Here is a 21,770-nt window from a genome sequence, read left to right as displayed (position 1 = left end):
AATAATCCTCAATTATGAAGTAAGAAGGAATACACAAGGTCGACAAGAGATAATGGAACGGGAACTAATTAACCATGACTAAAATAACGAAGGAATTTAAAATTTTATCATGGAACGTAAATGGACTCAGAACTCCAAGCAGACGTAGGAGAATCTTTGAATATTTAAAATCAGTAGATAATGAAGTGATCATTCTTCAAGAGACTCATCTACTGAAAGCCGAATGGGAACAAATTATAAAATCTTTGAACTGGGTGGATACTTACATCTGTACCAACCAAAATTGCAATATTAAAGGTATCGTAATACTCTTTAAAAATTCGCTCAATTTCAAAGTTATTCAGAAAGCAGTAGACAACAAGGGCAGATGGGCCGTAACAAAAGTAAAAATTCATGACAACAACTTTACTGTAGCTGGATACTATGGACCAAACACTGATGACCCAAATCCCCTACAAATTCTATATACAGAACTTTTAACAGCATCTGATCCAATAATTTTGGGAGGCGATTTCAATATTATAATGGACCCTAAATTAGACAGATCCCCACCAGGAAAACATTTCAACTTACCAAAAATGAGAGAATGGCTAAGCATATATAAAAGAGACCTGGAATTGATCGACATGTGGAAAGAGATAGGAAACAAGGAACAACCCTTTACACTACATAACAAAAAACTAGGCCATAAGTCTAGAATAGACTACTTCTTGATTAGTAAAAATCTGCACAACAACATCAAAGACCTAGACCATTTGCCGGAACATCTGTCCGATCATTCGGCAGTGCAACTAACCGTACAATCAGAAATAAATAAACCTCAATATAGATGGACAGTGGACCGCACTCTTTTTCTGGACCCAAAAATAAGGGAAGAACTGGGTATAACCTCAACCAATTTCTTTGAAGATAATAGAGTAGGCACCTCAGATCAAATAACCTGGGACACATACAAAGCAGTTATCAGAGGTAAACTTATAAGCCTAGGGGCTCATAAATCAAAACTCTTCAAACATGAGATTAGAGAAAAAGAAGAAAGTATAAGTCAATTGGATGTGCAGATTAACGCAGAACAAAATTTGGAAACAATTAACACCTTGGAGATGGAGAGAAAAGAACTAAAAGGAAATCTGGCAGATTATTTGGAAGATAGAGTGAAAGCGAAATGGGAGGCCAGTAAACTAGCCAATCATGAGTATGGCGAGGGTTGCGGGAAACTACTGGCTTGGAAAACTAAAACGGACCATACCAGAAACAAAATAACCAGTATACAACTGAGCAATGGAACAGATGTAACCTCTGAGGAATCAGAAATCAAGCAGGAATTTGAAAACTTCTTCTCTAAACTGTACAGGGATGATTCCTTCTCCTCCTCGGACCAAATAGGAAAGTATCTTGATTCCCTAAACCTTCCGAAGCTCTCGGAGTCAGAAAACGAAGAACTAAATGCAGAAATACCAACTGAAGAAGTAAAAATGGCCTTGAAAAACTTGAAAAAAGGGAAAGCAGCCGGACCTGATGCTCTACCAAATGAATTTTATTCAGCTTTAAGGGAAATAGTAGCCCCCGTATTGACGAAATTACTAAACAAAATCTACAGGGAAAATGATAAAACCCTGGACTCATGGAATGATGCTATTATCAGCATAATTTTAAAACCAAGGAAAAACCCCTCAGTTTGTGAGTCATATAGACCCATATCCCTGCTAAACTGTGATTATAAAATCTTTACACAAATAATAGCAGGGAGATTGGCCCGTGTAATGCCAAAGTAGGTACACCTAGATCAAAAGGGATTCATAAAAGGGAGGCAAATATCCGAAATTACACACAAACTCTTTGCTGCAATTGATATAGCAACTAGTGAAAAAAAAACCCTAACAATAGTAACCTTTGATGCTGCCAAAGCATTTGACCGGGTCAATTGGTCTTTTTTAAACAGAGTTATTGGCAAATACAATCTTGGTCAAAATTTTAGTCATTTGATAACCGAGACTTACAGAAAACCAAGAGCGAAAATTCTGGTCAACGGAAGTCTCACCAATAACTTTGGGATACAAAGAGGAACGAGACAAGGGTGCCGCTGTCTCCCCTGCTTTTTAATTTGTACATTGAACCTCTGGCAGACACAATTAGAAACAACGAGTTAATAACCCCCTTTAAACATCAGGATTGGGTCAAAAAGGTGGCGCTTTACGCGTACGACCTAATGATCCTTACAGAAAACTATCAAAGTTCCTCCACAGCAATAAACAAAGCAATCACAGAGTTCGGGAACGTTTCGGGGTACTTGACAAATGAAGCGAAAACAGAGTCAATGAGTTGGAATTCACAACAGAATACTCCATACACAAAGAATAAAATAAAATATTTAGGTATAACTATTGTGAAAGATCTTGAAAAAATTCCCCAATTAAATCTCAACAGGATTTCAGCTGAAACCAAAAAATTGCTCAAGGTATGGGACAAGCTACCTCTAAACATGATACGAAGATCAAACTTGGTAAAAATGTCGATCCTTCCCAAATTTACCTACCTGTTTAATGTTATACCATTGGAGTTCAAAAGAGACTACTTGAAGAAAATCCAGGGTGAAATTGCGAACTTTATTTGGGCTTCAAAAGGATCAAGGATTGCCTGGAATAAAATTAGAAGGAAAAAAGAACAAGGGGGAATGGCCAGCCCAGACATCGTGGAATATTGTAGAGCTTTCCAATTCAAGAATGCAAGATCACTTGTGAAAAAGTATGAGTTCTATCCCCAATTTCTCCAAATATTAACAAACAAATCTGACCACTTCCTATTTAAATTCGGACACCCCAAATTCTATAAAAAGATAAAACTAAATGTGCTAAAAAATGCTGCAAAACTCTGGTATCAAATGAGAATCATCCTAAATATCCCATATTATAGTTCTTTAGCGCCAACCTGGGATTCTCCAGGCACACCTGAGTGCTTAAAAGATGCCCTAGCAATCCCACTAAGGACGGCAGGAATCGACAAATGGGGACAACTGATGATAGAGAACTCAGTAGAATCCTAGGAGTATCTTACAGAAATTACCAATGGAACTCTGTCAAAATTTAAATATTATCAACTTACAAGCTGGGCAGGCTCTCTGACGGAGGAAAAAACAGGAAAAACAGAAATAGAGAAAGAGATCATCAAAATCTCCCCAATGAAGAAAGAAATTTCAAAATGGTATTGGGCTTTAATTACTGCAGGGGATGATAAAGCTCTGATATCGGAATCAGTGTGGAGGAAAGACATTATTGAGCCTGAACTTCAAAGCTTATGGCAGAAATCATGTGGAAAATGTTGGTCCATTATCAAACCAGCACGCCTAAAGAGGAATCATTTACTTACATTGCATAGGGCATACTGGACACCCAAAAAACTGTCAAAATTCAAAGGAGCAAGTATAAAATCCTGCCCTAGGTGTGGGCTTGAAAAAGCAGATGACCTACACATGTTTCAAAGCTGCCCCCGTTTGGAGTTTTTTCGGCAGGAATTAGGTAACATGCTATGTCGGATATTGGGAACTCATCTAAAAGTAAGTACAACATTAATTATTTTTGGGATATGTACTGAGTTAAATGTAAATGATGAGAGACTAACCAAAAAACAAGAACATCTATTATTTGTATTGATACTTCTTGCAAGAAGAGAGATATGCCTGAATTGGGTTAAACCAATACCACCTTTACATGAGGATTGGCTAAACTCCATAATAACAATTCATAAACAAGATAGGAAGGGAAAACCCTCCAAAAAATTTCACTTCTGGGAAATATGGGAAAGCCACTGCACTAGCAACATGTAAGGTAAAGTCGACAATACACCAATATGTCCGATGATTAATGCGCTGGCAATAATTCAGACGGGAATAATTCCCGCCGAGTGGCCAGGCTGGCCAGCTCCCCCCTTCTCGCTAAGAATTATTGAATACGATAAAGGATAGAGGAGGACTAAACACGACAGATCCACCAAAGGGATACTCTATGTGGCCGGCAAAGTAAAGAAAAAGAGAGTGAAGGAATAAAAGTGGAGGTCTTAAAACTCCCCTCTGTGCTCCTTATACATTCATGCGCAAAATTAGGATTAAAAAAAAAAAAACAATTATAAAATACATTTAAATTAATAGTTTATTAATTGTTTTACAGTAAATATATACAATAATTATTATGTATGTGTGTTTAATTTTTTTTAAGTTAAGTTCATTTGTTATTTTTGGTAAATGTATATATATATATATTTTTTAATAATTTTTATTAAACAGTTCAGGTGGAATGGTCAATGTATACAGTAAACCATTAATTATATTCGTGTCACAGATACGCAAATCAGGTAGTTATTTTGTACATTATCACAGTGGGAAAGAAACAGGTTAGCAGTTATGTATACATATCAAGGTGTCTGTGGTTCGTCAATGGGGGGGGAAATTGGGGGTTCACATATATTACAACGATAAGTGTTCCATTTCGCCCAGAGCGCTATCCATTTTCAGGGACAGCCACGTCACACATATACAGTTTTCTCCCGTATCATACACCAGTCCATATCGGTCTTCCAGGCGGTAAGTATTGGTGGTATTGTTGCTCCCCACAGGCATGCAATATTCCTCTTAGCTACCATCTGGCCAAGCGTTGTCCAGAGTTTGCCTTTGGTGTTCAGGTCTGTGGGCTCCCAAACAATCAGGAGACACCTTTTGGCTTCGAGCCGCATTTCTACCCCATACATCACTCATACATTCATCTATTTTCTTCCAATAGTTGTGGATTAGTGGGCACTCCCAGATAATATGCAGAAAGGACCCCTCTTGTCCACTATTTATTTTACACAGCCCTTCCTCGCTCCTGCCCATCAGTACCAGTCTTGGACCGGAGAGATGTACACGATGTAGGATCTTGAATTAGATCTTCCTCAGTTTTGCTGAGATGGTGACCAACTTTGGCAAGGAGAGTGCTTCCTGCCACTCCTCATCATTCACTTCCAGGCTGTCCCACCCCCACTTCTCCCTCAATGATGTTAGAGGATCTGGAGTGTTGCATATTAACTTTTTGTATGTGAGGGAGATAGCTTTTTCTGGTAGGTGCCCATCGAGCAGTCTGTTCTCTAGAGGGGAGGACTCCGGTAGGTGGGACCCCCCCAGGATATTAGCTTGAAGGATTGCCTAACCTGCATGTATCTAAAATATTCTGATCCGGCTAGCTTGTGTGTCTGTTGTAGTAAAGCAAATTAGATCATTCCGTTTTGCTCCCAGAGGTCCCCAATTCGGGAAAGTCCTATTAGATCCCATTTATCAAAACCCTTAGTTTGACCCACTGTGCCCAGGGATTTGGAGTCCCATAGTGGTGTGGCAAGCGTGAGTTGTTTGGCCCACCCTAGGGTGCCGTTTACCCTGTGCCAGATTTGCACTGAAAGCTGTGTGGGTCCTGTCAGGGGATGTTTGTTGGGTCTGGAATATAGTGCCCTTGTGAAGCTACCACCTGGGAGTATCCACTTGTCCATCCTGTAACCTGGGTCATCCCCACTGCGGTAGGTGCACTGGTTTATGGCTGAGAGGTGTGCCGCTCAGTAATATTTTTTAATATCAGGGAGTGCTATACCTCCATCGTACCAGCCGAGTGTCAATTTTTGGAGTGATATATGCGGTTTACCGTCCCACAGTAGGTCTCTTTGGGTAATTTTGATGTCTTTGAAAAATCTTGGCGGAACTGGGTCTGGGAAATTTTGGAGGACATAAAGGAAAAGGAGCAATGCCATCATTTTAAAGAGGGCTGCTCGTCCCAGTAAAGAGAGTGGGAGCGTCTTCCAGGTAGGAGTGTCCCGCTTGAACCTTTGTAAGGGTGGGAGGAGATTCCGTTCACAGCGGATCTTCGCATCCGTTGAGACAAAAATACCTAAGTATTTGAATCCGTCAGTTACTGTTTGAATGGTGCAGCCTTTTGGTACTGTGGGGGTGTCACCATGTAGAACTATAGCAGCGACTTTCTCCAGTTAATTCTATAGCCAGAGTTTTCCCGAAACTTGTGAAGAAATATTTTGTCAATGTTCACAAAGGGGAAGGGAGTTAATGCTGTTGCCTCTCTGAGCTTCTGCAAGGATCCAGCAGAGCTTTTTTAAGGCCGTAGTTGAAATCCTTTAAAAGGGTACAATCTATATTCCTGCAGAAGCACAATCAGGTTCATGCAGGAGCTATCTGAGCTATTAAGGATCCCAAACTGAACTTCAAGGAATCATCTGAGCCTGGGTCAGGCTGGCCATAGCGGGCACCGGGCATTTTCCCGGTGGGCCGATAGGGTGGGGACCGGTTTTGGGCCATTGGGGGCCATTGGGGGCCGTTTTTGTTACAGGGTCATTTTTGCAGCATAGCTGCAATATCGGTCCCTGTAACAAAATTGGCCGAACCGGCCCTGGCGAACAGCTCTGTTGAACCCCCAACCCCCATATGGCCGGCCAAGCACTCTGCCAGGGCCGGTTTTAGTTCCCAGTCCGGCCCTGATCTGAGCTCATGCAGGAACCCAACCAAGCTAATGCAGAGATTTTTGTGGCCTCAATTTTGTACTTGATGGAGCTTCAGTAGACGCCAAACTGAACATCTCCATCGATCCAAAGGGCCCCTGCAGATATGCAAGGCATGTACACTCTTTTCACAGAGTGCCCGATTGCAACTTTGGCATTGTGGGAGCGGGTTGCCACGCCGCCGCCCCGCTCCTACACTGTCAAAGCTGTCCACTTCGCGCCTCCCCCCCTTTCTGGGAGCCAGAGTGACTCCCCCTCAAATAAAATAATTTTATGAGGCCAGCTGCCATGTATTTGAGTGGAACAACCCCTCTGGTGAGTCCTCAGGCCCCGTGGAGTCGGAAGGGGTCCCATCGGGTTCAACGCCATCTGCTCCGGCCACTGTACTGGTGGTGCCCCAAGGATCCAATCTGGGTCGATGGCGGTCGTGCAAGCATGACTTCCTCCGGCGTTGTACCCAAAGTTGATGCCTGCAGCGCCACCGGTGCCCATCGGAGGTGCCAACCCCATCCTCATCCCCAACGACCGGAGTCGGAATGACGCCTCTCAATGCCGATTAAGGTGCAAATTGAAACCAGAGGTTCTATGTTGCTGCCTGGAAAACCAGGATGACTCTGTGGAGCATTTAAAATTGGGAGGCCAGTGGACTGAACATTTCCCCAGATACTGGCATGCTTTCTCCACCAACAGAGCCTACGTAGGAGGGGACTTCCTATGCCATGGTGGTAAAGAGGACAGCTGAAGTCCTTGGCCCAGAACTGCTCACTGTGCAGGTAAAGACTAATCTTCTGACTTAGGTGCTTCAACCAGGGACTTCCACTTCCCAACCCCTTTTGCCCTTTAATGAGGCACTTACGGATGTCCTTCCAGGCACGTGGCCCAAGTTTAGCACAGGGGCTCCTGTGAATAGGACGATTGCATTCCGCCATCTGTCCGAATTTCCTCAGCCATTATCCCACCCCTGAATGTTTGGTGGTGCAGGCCTCTACATCCTAGGGCGCGTTCCCTTCAGCCCCTCCAGATATGGAATCCAAGAGGCTGGACTCCTTTGGAAAGAAGTTTTTTTCTTGCTCCAGCATGGCATTGTAGTCGGTGATTACCGCATGCTTATTGAGCTGTTTCTCCCATTTCCTTAGGGAGGCCGTTGCGCAAGTGCTGCCACAAGTCTCGGAGGATGCATGGGCTGTGATCTCCCAATCAGTTAAGGATAGCAGAGATTCAGCAAATTCACCATACGGTGTGACCTAGATACAACAGATTTGCTAGTCAGATCACTTTCAACAATAGTGGCCTTGAGCCGCCACGCCTGGCTTAGGTCAACTGGCTTATTTGGCGATGTCCAAGCCAATCTGATGGACATACCTTTTGATGGAACCTGTCTTTTTGGGGAAAAGGCAGGCTCGGCCCTGGTCAGGTTCAAGAACTCTCGAGCTACAGCCAGATCTTTGGGCCTCTAATCTCTTCCTCAAGTAGGAGAAGTTCAAGATGCTCACTCTGGCTCAGGTCTTGTCTGCACTAGACCAAGAAGACTGGATAGTAGCATTGGACCTGCAAGATGCATATTTTCACATCCCCATCCTGCCGGGCCACATGCGTTACCTGCGTTTCAAGGTAGGCCGCAAGCACTTTCAGTTTACTGTGCTTTCCTTCGGCCTTACCAGTGCTCCTCGGGTGTTCACCAAGGTGATGCGATGGTCGCAGCTCATCTGCTTAGGGGTGTCAGTTTTCACCTACCTCGACGACTGGCTGTTAAAGGCGTCTTCGCACCAGGCTGTTGTCTCCCAACTGCAGACTATGGCGGACCTCCTGCATTCACTGGGGTTCTCTATAAACATGCCTAAGTCACACCTGACTCCTTCCTTTCATTGGGGTAGTTCTAGACACAGTGCAGCCTATCCAGGATATTCAGGTTATGATTCCGATGTTTCAGCCTCTTTCCAGGATTTCGGGGACGCCTCCTACATCCTATTGGTGAAGTATGCCAGGTGGCGAATGCGGCTCTTCAGTGGGACCTGAAGTTCCAGTGGGTACAGCATCAAGGAAATCTCATCAACATGGTCCAGATCTCAGAAGGAACTGCGAGAGATCTGCAGTGGTGGTTGACAAAGCACAAGTGGGTCAGTGGCAGACCTCACTCCCTCCCCAACCAGATCTCACAGTTATGACAGATGCATCACTCCTGGAGTGGGGCGGCCATCTGGGAGAGGTGGAGATCAGGGGACACTCATCTCTGGCGGAGTTGAGGCTCTACATAAATTTGTTCGAGCTCCTGGCGATTCAATTGGCATTGAAAACATTTCTTCCCTTTGCCAAGGGAAAGCTAGTACAAGTGTTCCGGACAACAACACAGCCATGTGGTACTGTAACAAGCAGGGCAGGTGGGGTCATGGACCCTTTGTTGAGAGACCATATGTCTCTGGACGTGGCGGGAATAGCAGGGCACATCCCTGTTGGTTCAACACTTGGCATGGGGAAACAGCATTTAAAACGCTATCAGAACAATGCCGTGCCATTACAATGCAGGCACTACAACGAACACGTTGTTACCATGTGTTTAATTACAACGAAGGTTAGTACAACGACTTGCTTTAGGGAACTCAGTGTTGGATTTTAAATCGAACACCTTCGCTACTGTTGTAGACTGGAGTTGGAATAGTAAAATATACTATTCTTAATTCCATTACTTTCTTAAAACAAGTCATTGAAACAACTTGCGTTGTAATGGAATATGTGGTAACGACCCGTTAGTTGTTTAGCCTGCATTATAAAGGCATACGTGGTGGCTTAGCAGGCCAAGATGGTGGACACACCTTAAGTGTGCTCCTGGACCCCTCCGCCATCCGTCTGCATTCCCCCTATCCTGATGGTCATCCGGCGCTGAAATATTCACCGCTCCGGTACTGCAACTTTGACTGCATCCCTGGGTGAAAAGAACCCCGTGTGACACCGTAACGACGCAACCGGCTGGCTGCCCGGTGTCGAGCTTAAAATGGCGGCCATCCCTTTCTGAGCAACGGCATCCACCTCTGAACTCTCCCGTCTCATTACCCGCCCGGGTGCCTGTGTTTACGCCACAGCCCCCCCAGGACCGAGGTATTTGGGGTGGTGAGCCTCCTCCTGGGCGCCGCCTGTGTTGTCTTTCCTCCCTCGTCCTGTAATCCTGCATGAGAGACGGCGGGAGCTGGTGCTGGAGACAAAGCTCCTGATGCGGGGCTGCTCTTTTGCCTGCACCTGTGGGGGAGCCCTGCGGCCGCGCTCGGTTCACCTGCGGGGCTCCTGCTATTTCGGCTGCCTTTTCAGGTGGCGGGGGCCAGAGAGTGCCGGCGGCCGAATCTTGGCTGACGTAGTGTGGCCTGTGAGCCTGGGGACTCGGCGCCTGGAGGACCTGCAAGCTGGTGAGTCCCGTCATGCCATTCCACCATGCCGCCATGCCAGATATACCCCTACTGAGCACTTCTCTAAGCATCCTGTCTTGGAACTTTAATGGCCTCCTGGACTGATTCAAGCAGATGGCTGTCCTGCGCTACGCACACTGCATTGGGGTGGACATATTACTGTTGCAGGAGACGCATTTGCTGGGTAACCACTGCCCCTACCTAGCATGCTATGACTGTAAAGGGCAGCACCCCCACCTACTGAATAACCCAGCATTCGGCATGCTCCTGAATCGAACGAAGTAAGTTTATGCAACTTTTGCAAACTTCACATGACATGTACCATAAATGTGGGAAACACGTTTTGCTAAGATATGATCCCCCTCACCTTCGCAGATAAACGGTGAATTGTAAATAAAGTAAGAAGAGGTGGCGGATTCCACTTCCCCTTCAACCTCGTCTGGGAATAGCATGGTGCACCGCGCCCTGGCAAATAACCAAAAGTAAGTGCATATTATCTGGGCGGCCAGCCCACGAGCCTTACCTGCCTAAATATATTTTTAAACTATGGGAACTAAAAAAAGCGCGCCATTATTGTTACAGATATTAACCAACTGCCAAAACAAACAACAAGAAACATCGACTGGAAGACATGTATCACCCCTAACTCATGTGAGTCACGGCTTTTAATTTCTTTAGAAAACAACTAACACATAGTCCCCGTGAACAACAAACAGAAACAATTGAATTGTTTGTATTGCAGAACACAGGGAATTTGTTCAGCCAAGATCCCTTAAGGAATGGATCAAACCAGCATAAAATTCTACGATAAGGTAACAATAACTCGCTAAATCGTATTAACCAGTGACGATGCTAATAAAGGTCCCATACTAAATAAGCCCTTCCGCTTATGCCCAAACAGGTACCCAACTCAAAGCCCTGAAGAAGAGCCCGATAAATAAAATACGGACTCGGAAACGCGTCGGCTTCTCACACATTCGCTTGAATTTCGAATGTTTTTTTCTTTCATATAAGGCTTGTTTAATGTGTCATATGAAATAAACTGAACATAATATGAATCGCATGCCTGTATGATACCAGACCAGAGCGTTAATGAAAATTGTACTAGAGTGATCTGGTTGTAATAGGTAGTAGGGTACTATCATAAGAAATGACTTTTCTGATCTGTTCGGTCAAAAGTGCTTAATGTTTTGTCTTTTTGTTTTGTAATAATTGTGTTTGACATCTGTAAATATATTGTTTTGAGTACTTGTAAATATATGCCTCGGTGCAGGACAACGAGTAAACCTCGGACTTTTTGCTAAATTAAAAAAAACTTCTATCTAATTTTTCATATTCAAAAAAAAGTGAAGCGCCCAAGGATTGAATCACTTAGGGTGCAATTCTGCTCTAAAATATAAAGTTGCAGAATTGAAAAACAGTGACCGGGTCTCCTCTTTTCTTAAAAAATTGTATATGTTGTCCAACCCGGCCACAGTGCAGGACACAACCCCATGTGCTAAAAAAATGGATATGATAGGGCATGGCACTCAGAGTTCACTCGGGGATCCCGAGGGGTGGTGATTCTGGTGAAGCGCTCTCTTCCCCTGGTCATTGTGCAGACAACCCTCAAAGCTCAGGGTAGATTTGTGGCCATTAGTGGTAAATTACATGGGAGCCCCATCAGCCTTGTATCGCTCTATTCTCCTCCTTCAATGCTGGCGACAACATTAGCTAAATATACCGATCTCCTGGTGTCCTTGCCACTGGGCCCGACTTATCTCGGGGGGGATTTCAACACGGTCTCCTCACCTGACCTTGATACGACCGGTCCCCCTTCCTGCAGTAGAATTGCACAGGCAAAGCAACTGAGGACCTGGTCTGAGTCCCTGGGCCTATGTGATGCTTGGCGTACATGGCACCCGCATTCTAAGCAGGTCACACACACCTCTGCAGCGCACCACAGGCAAGCACATATTGACACCATTTTCATTCCATCAACAGATTGTCTCACGGTCCAAGACGTCGCCATTCTCCCATGTGGTATCTCGGACCACTCACCCATGGTGATTCGCACGGGCCCTCCTCTCGCCTTCATGAGGCAGACATGGAGACTTAGGCCTATATGTAGGTAAATGTGATTTACCGATTCATAAATACCGAATTTTACCGATTTGGTATTCATGAATCGGTAAATCATATGTAGGTAGAAATTAGGTAAAAAATACCGAATCGGTATGATTCGGTATTTACCGATTCGGTAATTACCGAATCGGTATTTGCCATTGATTCCTATGGGCTTCAAGGCCCATAGGAATCAATGGCAAATACCGATTCGGTAATTACCGAATCGGTAAAAATACCGAATTGCCAAGGGGGACAGGGTGTCACTTTGACACCCTGTTGCACCCCTGTTTCTGGCTTGTGTGCCATGTGACACACATACATGCCCTTAGGGCATGTCTGTGTGCCACATGGCACAGGTGTACATGCACAGATGTGCATGTACACTGGAATTCGTTATATACCATGTAATAGTATTACATGGTAAATAACGAATCGGTAATGGCCTGTGGCACTGTTTTCAGTGCCACCGACATATTGATTTACCGATTCGGTAAATTTACAGAATCGGTATTTTACCGAATCGGTAACTTTACCGATTCGGTAAATATACCGATTCTGTAAATGTTAAGGCCCCTACATCTCCAGTTGTAAATACCGGTTGGTAACGGCCGAAATCGGCCGTTACCAACCGGTATTTGCCGACCTACATCTGGCCCTTAATGCCTGGTTTCTCTAAGACAGGGAGTTCCAGAAGGCGGTGGGTGAGGAACTCAAACAATATTTCCTCTCCAACTACAGATCCGTCTCCTCCCAGGGTGTTCTGTGGGAGGCAGGAAAGGCCACGATTAGGGGGTTCGCTAAGGGACAGCTCAAACATCATCGACAGGCTCAGGCAGAACAAATTACCAGTCGTGAGGCACAAGCCTTGCGCCTTGAGCGGGCCGCTGTTCAGTCTCCAGATGCCTCTGACGCCAGACTCCTTGCCCGACTCCGGTCAGAAATCAAGCAGTTGTCGCTGGAGGTGGCCAAACTCCTTTGGCATTCATCCGTGGCCAGGGTATATGGCTGGTGCGATAAGAACAGTTCACTCCTCCATCACCTTGGGAAAATCGCATAATTCCCGAGGTCATGGCGCAAGCTGGCTCACTGTGCCGCTCCCCAGACGGGATGACCCATGCCTTTGCTTCCTATGATCAGCAACTATACACAGCCAGATCCCCATCCCTTTCACTTGCTGGTATGTTGGAGGTCGAGGGTGACCCCCTCCCAAGCCTGGACCCCATTAGCCAGAAAGACCTTGACCGCCCCATCATGCGTGAGGAGTTAGAGGGGCGATTGCCCTTGTTCCCTCCGGCAAGACACCGGACCCAGATGGCTTCCCTCAAGAGTACTACATGCACTAGCGGGACAGTCTCATCCCGCATTTGACGGGGCTGTTTTGGGAGGCTGTTGAAAAGGGCTCCTTTCCGCAGGAAATGGATCTGGCTACCATAGTGGTTCTTCCCAAGTCTCAACCACCCTCACCACGGTGTGCGGACTACTGTCCCATCTCTCTCATTAACACTGAGATTAAACTGTTTGCCAGAATCCTTAAACCACGGCTTAAACCGCACTTCTCCACGCTGGTCCATCCTGACCAATGCGGATATATGCCATCGCGTGGCACTAGACATTGTCTTCGTAGACTGCAAGTCGCCCTGGCTCACCATCATCTTCTTACTCCCTATCTCGCGATTTTTCTGGTGGACTTTGAAAAGGCCTTAGATTCGGTTGACTGGGTCTTCTTAGAGGACAGCCTTGTTATGAAGTGTCTCGGTCCCTGGTTTTGTGCCATGGTTAAAATTCTTTACACCTTCCCCCGTGCCCGCGTCTTTGTGAATGGGGTTCTGTCAGAGCCCTTCCTGGTTTGTAGAGGAATGAGACAGGGTTGTCCCCTATCCCCCCTGCTTTTCGCCTTTCTTGATGGAGCCCCTGACGTCCTTGATGCAGACGTGCGAGCGTGTGCTGGGATGGGAGTGGCCAAACACTGTACCAGACAGAATTGCACTCAATGCAGATGACGTCCTTATTTATTTGGCAGATCCCGCCAGGTCAGGCCCCCATTGCCTCCGAATTCTACACCTCTTTGAACGGGCTTCAGGCCTAAGGCTTAACCCTTATAAGACGGCCCTGGTTCCTCTACACCTGTCCAGCAAATGTTTCGACTGGCAATCCAACATTCCTCTCTGCAGTCAATCCTTCAAATATTTGGGAAATATGGATGACCTTGCTCCCTGAGCTCAGCTGGTCCCTCAACGTGGCCCCACTGGTGAAGCGGGTTAAGGCAGACCTCCAGAAGTGGCAGTTGTTGCCCCTGAATCCTATGGGGAGGTTGGCCCTATTTAAAATGATGGTGCTCCCGCGTTTCCTCTATGTATTACAAAATACCCCCATTGGCTTCTCCAGAGCTTGGTTCCGTGAACTCGATAGCATAGCCGCTAAGTTTTTATGGGGAAAAGGTTAGGCCCGGTTGGCACTCAACATGTGTAGGATCCCCTCATTCGTTGGGGGATTGGGGATGACCCACCTCTATTTATAATATTTGGCCGTGCGGCTCCTCTCCATACATGATTGGTTCAGTGGGGGTTGGTCAGTCCCGGCTTACAGGCTCGAGGTAGGAGAATTGGGCTTCGCCAAGATCCAGGCTATGTTATATGGGGCCCCTATTCCCTCCCGCTTGCCAGAGGTGACACGCTCTGTATTGCTGGCCTGGCGGGCTGCACTGCGACATACCAAATGGACACACACGTTAACCCAATGCACACCCTTGTGGCAAGGGACCTGGCTCAAAGAAGTCAACGCACTACAGGGGTTTAGAACCTGACAGGCATTTTGCAGCTAGGCAATGTGTGGGTGGGGGATCACAAGGCAACCTTTGGTGACCTTGAAAGCAGGTATTCCTTACACCAGTCACAATTTTATAGGTATTTGCAGTTGCGCCATGCCCTTCACACCCACCTCACGACTGGCATGTGCCTTCCCGACCACAGTCCACCTGAGGCCCAGATAATGTTCAGTGACCTGGGGAGGGGTAGCATCTCTCCCATCTACCGTGCACTGAGCAACATTGTCCCCACTTCCCTGGACCAACTACGGGCTCAATCGGAGGGTTGGGTAGGCACATTAGACAAGGAGGACTGGCACGATGCCCTTATGGCATCTAGGACGGTCACAGCCTCTTCTAGATTGCGCTTAGTGCAATTATACTATTTACACACTACATATCTAACCCCAATGCGCCTTCACCCGGCCGGAATTAGCCCAACCTCTCTTGTGCCAGGTGCGGTCCTGACCCCGCAGATTTTTACCTTATGGTATGGGTATGGCCCACTTGGAGCGGTTATGGGGGAGATTGAGGAGGAACTCACCGAGATCTTGGGGTGGGAGGTCCCCCATGACACAAAGCATGCGCTCCTGGGTATTACTGATGGGTTGGCTGGGTCACAGAACGAAAAATTGTTTTATACTATGGCAATGGTGGTTGCAAAAAGAGACATTGGGCCTGCTGGAAGCTCTCTGAACCTCCGTGCGTTGGATGTTGGAAGACTGAGGTGGATTGGTGTGCCACGCGGGAGAAAGTTGTGTACGGGGCTCATGGATGTCCTAAGAAGTACCAAAGGGTTTGGGGGAAATGATTGAGGGAGGTGGGGTAGTCATAAAGGGATGGTCCGATTTTATTTGTCTGTTAATTTTGTGGTGCTGATTTATTTTCTAAGTCCTGGATTTTCATGGTGCTGAACTGTAAGGCTGGTGTTTCTTTCTTTACTTTGTCAATCAATAAAATCAAAAATGTGTTTATCAAAAAAGACATGCGTTATAAACTCCTGTGTAAGTACGTGGATTATTCCCTGGCAGGTTCTCTGAGCGCCAGGGTGGATGACCTCAGACCTCGATGCCTCATGAATACCGAATAGCGGCTCCAGTCGCAGGTGACGCAAGGTCTCTTTCAGTGGTGGGGAGAATCTTGGTTAGATTTGTTTACCTCCGAAGAGAACCCCCAGTGTCAGCCATACTGGGAGTTGGAGTTTTCGAAGCGGCTATCGCTCGGTGACTCCTTTCATCGTGAGTGGAGATCAGGCCTGCTGTACGCCTTTCCGTCCATACCACTCCTACACAGGGTTCTGAAGAAGATCAGGAGAGACCGGGCCCAAGTCATCCTTGTGGCTCCGGACTGGGCAAGGAGAGTTTGGTATCCAGAGCTTCTGAGAATGAGCATCGATCCTCTGAGCAGGCTACCCCTTCGGGATGATCTTCTGTCGCAGCAGCAGGGGAGTGTTCTCCACCCGAACCTGGTAACTCGCGCCTCCATGCGTGGAGATTGAGCTGCGACAGTTGATAGCTTTTGACCTTCCTCCCAAAGTCTGTAATGTTATTCTTTCTGCCAGGCAGCCCACCACTAAGACATTATACACCTGCCGTTGGCAGAAATTTGATTATACTGTACAGAAAGGTCTATTGACCCTCTTTCTGCCTATCTTTCTACTGTATTTTTGTTCATTCTGACCATTGCCCAACAGGGCTCTGCTTTGGGAATTCTCAAGGGTTACCTTTCTGCTCGGTATGCTTTTTTGCGGCTGCCAGACCAGCCCTCTCTCTTCAAATCTCCTGTTGTACCTAGATTTGTAAAATGGATGGCTCATCTTTTTCCACCTATGCCAGTCGTTATGCCGCAGTAGGACCATAAATTGGTCCTCATCTACCTGTTGTGAGCTCCTTTTGATCCTTTACACAATTGTTCCCTTCAACTGTTGACCATCATAACAGCCTTCTTAGTGGCAATTACCTCGACCTGGTATGGTCCTTTTCGAACACGGTGGGGCTTCGCGCATCCTTTTTGCCAAAGGTTGTGACCCATTTCCTTCTGGGTCAGTCCATCACAGTACCCAACTTCTGTGCTCCCCGCATCCTTTTACGGAAGAGGAACATCTACACCAGCTGGACCCAAAAAGAACGTTGTTGTTCTACCTTGACTGCACAAAAGAGTTCCAGATGGACAACTAACTCTTCGTGGGGTACTTGGGAGTGAAGAAGGGAAGAGCAGTGAAGAAAAGGACCATATCTTGCTTGGTCGTTCTCTGCATCAATATCTGTTTTGCCCTGGCAAAGAAGCAGCACCCTGAGGGATTAAGGGCCCATTCCACCAGTGAAAAGTCGGCGACTACAGCCTTGACTCAGGGTGTCCCAGTCCAAGACATCTGTCAGGCGGCAATGTGGGCATCTTTATGCACGTTTGCGAAACACTACTGCCTGGAGGGTCAGGTCTGCAGGGACAGTACTTTGCCTGTTCAGTCCTGCAGGTCTTCCTAGTATAGGATATTGGTTTGCAGCTCACTGCAGGGATGGTATGACTTGGGTATCTAATTTAATGGTAAGGAATCTGCTGCTAAAAGTCTCTATCAGATGAACAAGATACTTACCTTCTGTAATGTGTTATCTGTTAGAGACGCTATATAGCTGCAGATTCCTTACAGTCCCACCCATGCCTCCCTGCTTTGCGGACAAATAGTGTATGGCTAGAGTTACTCCCCTTCCAGGGCCATAGTTTTGCACATGACTACGTCAGGTAATTTGTGACTTTGCGCTTCTGGCGTGGCAAAAATTAAAAGTACTGACGTCCGCGCACCTGGGTGGTGCCTATATAGGTATCACGACATCATAACCGACGCTATGGACGCCACCAACGTCACGCGGAGCCGAATGGAGCCACCCGACGGCACGCACAAGGGGTATTGCTCAGCAAAAGTTGACAGATCCTGCACGTCAAGTGGGAAATTTAAGGGTAAGGAATTTGCAGCTAGATAGAGTCCCTACCAGATAATGCGATACCCAAAGTAAGTAACTTGTTCACCTCTACCCTGACCACAAGCCCAGCGAATGCAAATGTTGCCTCAGTTTTTTTGCCAAAACCCTCTAGAATAGGGAAGGTGGCTCAAAAAGATCCAAATACCAGGATAAATCTGAGGTCATACAGTCGAAGGTCGGCCACGCAGTGTCGACGGTGTTGCAGACAACTATATCAGCGACAGCACCATCGTCGAGCCCATTGATGGAGGGAAAAAACAGCTTCCTACATCCCGATCAAACATGCGATTTCTCTAAGATTTCCCCTTTGCCTCCTTCTTACCTTTTGGACTTCCAAGTGTTGGAAGATAAAGGTCTGTTTGTCCCCGCATGTAGTCCATCACAGTTAAGGGTCAAATGCAGAGATTCGGATGATGAGGACATTGAGGACAATTATCCACCTTCTTACCTTGCAGGGTAATATTCTGTTATGGATAAAGATCCTTCTTCTGTGCAGCGGCCTGATTCCTTCGAGGAGCATTACCTTTATGATGATTGGGAGGAACAACCCCAACATTTTAGAGAACAATCAGTGAACGTTTCAGTATCCTTCGTGTCAAATTTACGTCATATGATTGATGATTATTATAGATGATTCCCAGATGCTAACGCTCCTCAACAGCCTCTACCTCCTTAAGAGGTTCCTATTGATTTGGCTGGCCGAAGCACTCCTAAATTCACCAGGGAAAGGGTTTTGCCACCACCAATATTCATCACAGAGGACACCCTGGATGCAGATCAACAACAATAGAAGAAGGTGTGATTCATACTGACAAAGATGTCCATGATGAATAGGATGACAATATAGCCCCCGTCTCCTTTCCCACCTGCTGCAGATTCTCCACCTGCAGGCATAGGTGGATTTCACGATCTTTTAAAGCGTGCCGCCAAGCATTTCAATTTATCTGTGCCTGCTAAACAGACTAAATGTTTTTTGTATGACTTCAAACCAGGCACTCAGCGTTCCATCAGAGCAATCCCTATAGTGGATTTTTTTGTGGCAAGTGGGCCTCAAGCTCATAAATACCCCTTCTTCCATTCCAGCGTGATTCTAAATCTGGACAAAAAATACAAGGCACCAGACAGTTCAGGCACATGTGTCATTGGTAATCCTAGGCTGGACTCGGTCATCATACAGGCAGCACAGTGGAGAGACAGACATTCTGTATTCTCCATGTATTCCACCTGACAAGGAGAGTCACCGCCTTGACAACATAGGAAAGAGGTTCTCTGCTCTGGCAGCCACCTCCATTAGAATCTGCAATGGCATGGCCATCTAAGGGCGATATGACAGACAGATGTGGTCATACATTTCTGTACTGTGGGAGCATCTTCCAGACGATTAAAAAGAAAGGGGCAAAGGACATTCTGTTGGAAGGGGAAAGAGCATCTTCAGAGCTCATTGTAATCGCCATGGATGTCTCATCTATCGCATTTCGTCAGATGGCAGGAGCAGCTGTGCTGCGTCTTCAGGGTTGCTGAGAGTGACTATCTTCCGTCCAAAAGTAGAGGCCAAGGTACTTGATATGCCATTTGATGCAGAGTGCTTGTTCGGTAAGCACATAGTAAGTCTGGGCGGTGAACTCCGGTCCGCTTGCGGAGTTTTCCGCACTCCATATTACACAGAGCTCGCAGAGTTCTGAAATCAACATCAGGTTTGCAAGCGCAAGCAAGGAACATCCACCTCCTGGTGAGATTTTTCCTCATTTGAGCTTGTCAACTTCAAGTTGGCGAGTGCGAGCAAGAGAAAGCAACACTCCAGCGAGATTTCTCAACAAAGGCCATCGGATTTCTCAATGCAGGCGGCCGCATGTGCTTGCGACTGCTCATGTTGCTAAACAGTCCGCTCGCTTTGAGAAAGTTGCTGCCCGCTTTCGTTGTGAAAGGTGCCTGCTTTGTGCATGGTGACATGCGCAATAATTTTTACAGCGCAGACAAACACCCGGTGCTGAAAATTACAGCAAACTGCAATGTTATAATGCACTCTGTCGCTTGCGGAGCTCCGCATAGCGCTGCAGAGGTTTTTTTCCACTTCGAACTCTGCCCAGGCTTAGCGCATAGACAAAGCGGTATAGTCCATAAAATCGGACACAGACATGGCTAAGGCTTTAGGCAGTCTCCCGCAAGGCTGTTTTCAGTCCTTCCAAGGTAGAGTTTGGGGGCAGTACTTATCCAGGCCGAAATTCCAACAGTGGTACCAGCTGTATTTGCAGAATACCTCCAGCCATACAACCAAACTTTCCAATCCAATGCTGCACAATCTTATTCAAGACCAACAAGACGCATGAGGCAGCATTCTGCGAAAAATTCCAAGACACCAACAGGAGACAATGAGATTCCTCAAGCCCCTGCCACCACAGTCCCACCACAATTCGGTCCTGCCTTCTCCAAATTCTTTCTGAAATGGAACTCTGTTTCTTCAGACAAATGGGTTTTAGACATCTTCTAGAATGTCACACCCTGGTATCCGTTCAGTATCCTCCAAACGTCCCGCTGCGGAAAGTTCCGCACCATCATCTTCAGGAGTTCAAAAAGGAGATAAGATCACTTCCATAAGGAGGTACCCTTCAACCAGCTCAATCAAGGGTTTTGTTCACACTTCTTACTAATCAAGACAAAGACAGGAAAATGGAGGCAGGTCATGGACCTCAGAATTCTGAACAAGTTGATCAAAAAACAATCATAAAGGCTGATCTCTCTCCAAGAGATTCTTCTTCTCATGGAAGAAGGGGATTATCTGTCTTGATCTCCTCGATGTCTATTTTTATATAACCATTCACCCCAAGCCTTGAAAATTTCTCAGGTTTAATGTGGCAAAGAGCCATTACCAATTCAAAGTGCTTCCATTTGGTTTAAAATCCATTCACAGGGTTTTCACCAAGTGCATGGCACTGATAGCAGCGTTCCTAAGACGTTAATGTCACCAGGTGTTACCCTGCTTGGTCAACTAGCTAATAAAAGCTCCAACTTTTCAGGAAGCAAAAATGTAAACCCAAGCCTGTTGGAATCTCTTCCAGTCTCTAGGGTTTAGCCTCAATCTGGAAAAATCATCCCTCATTCCTTCCAAATCTCAGATTTTTCTGGGGGGGCACGCCTCAACGCGGCAAAGCTTCGCTCACCAAAAAGGTTAGTTTCTGTCAATGCTGGGTATGATGTCCTCTTGCATCCTGTTAATCCCCAATTACCGTCTCCGCATGCAACCACTGCAGTAGCAGCTGGATGTGCAGTGACTTCAGTCTCAAGGATCGTTCAATGACAAGGTTCACATTTCAGCATAAATGAGAGCTGCGACGTCCTGTGGATAGTCAAGAAAAAACGTTTGCAAGGCTTATCTTTCATTCACACTGTGTAGCAGATGGTGATGACCTCGGATGAGAAAATGTAAGTATGGGGGAGCTCACCTTCAGCAATTACAGGTTCACTACAAATGGTCCAAGCGAAGTGGGAGTGCCACATAAACCTTCTAGAGCTCAAGGCAGTATTCCTGGGCCTGAAAGCTTTCCTGCCTCAAATTGTTGAGGTTCCTTTCATGGAAGGGGGTTTTCCTGTTAGCCATTATGTCAGCTAGGCATATCAGTGAAAACCAAGCTTTCACAGTGAAAGAGCCATATCCTTAGTTTCTGCCAGACAGTGTTATCCTGCTCACTAATCCTCTATTCAAACCCAAGGTGCCTTCAACTTATCACCTCATTGAGCCTATTGTTACCCAAGTTCTTTCCTAATCCATCCTCAGTGGTGGAGAGAGCTTAGCATTCATTAGATATTAAACGTTTGAAGTTTTATCTGCAAAAACAAAGGTCTTTCGTAAATCCTCTCAATTACTGATTTCCTTCTTGGCCAGCACTGCTCATTGGATCACCTCAGCGATTGTCTTTGGTTGTTAAAAGGCCAGCCGTCCACTGTCTGCAAAAACACAGGCTCACT

The 21,770-nt window shown here is 46.2% G+C and overlaps 1 protein-coding gene and 1 long non-coding RNA gene across 9 annotated transcripts in view; both read left to right on the top strand.

The window, feature by feature from the left end:
- LOC144768773 (uncharacterized) overlaps positions 1–21,770 on the top strand; it is a 9,320,023-nt gene that overhangs the window by 7,316,405 nt on the left and 1,981,848 nt on the right. The window lies entirely within an intron of this gene.
- Positions 10,296–10,994, top strand: LOC144766902 (uncharacterized). Its single transcript, XR_013597974.1, has 4 exons — positions 10,296–10,402; positions 10,503–10,571; positions 10,663–10,732; positions 10,822–10,994. It is a non-coding gene; the product is annotated as an uncharacterized LOC144766902 (long non-coding RNA).

This window comes from Lissotriton helveticus, chromosome 7, assembly GCF_964261635.1.
Source record: "Lissotriton helveticus chromosome 7, aLisHel1.1, whole genome shotgun sequence".
NCBI lineage: Eukaryota > Metazoa > Chordata > Amphibia > Caudata > Salamandridae > Lissotriton > Lissotriton helveticus.
The sequence above is the reverse complement of the archived record's forward strand: the minus strand, read 5'-3'. Positions and strand labels throughout refer to the sequence as shown.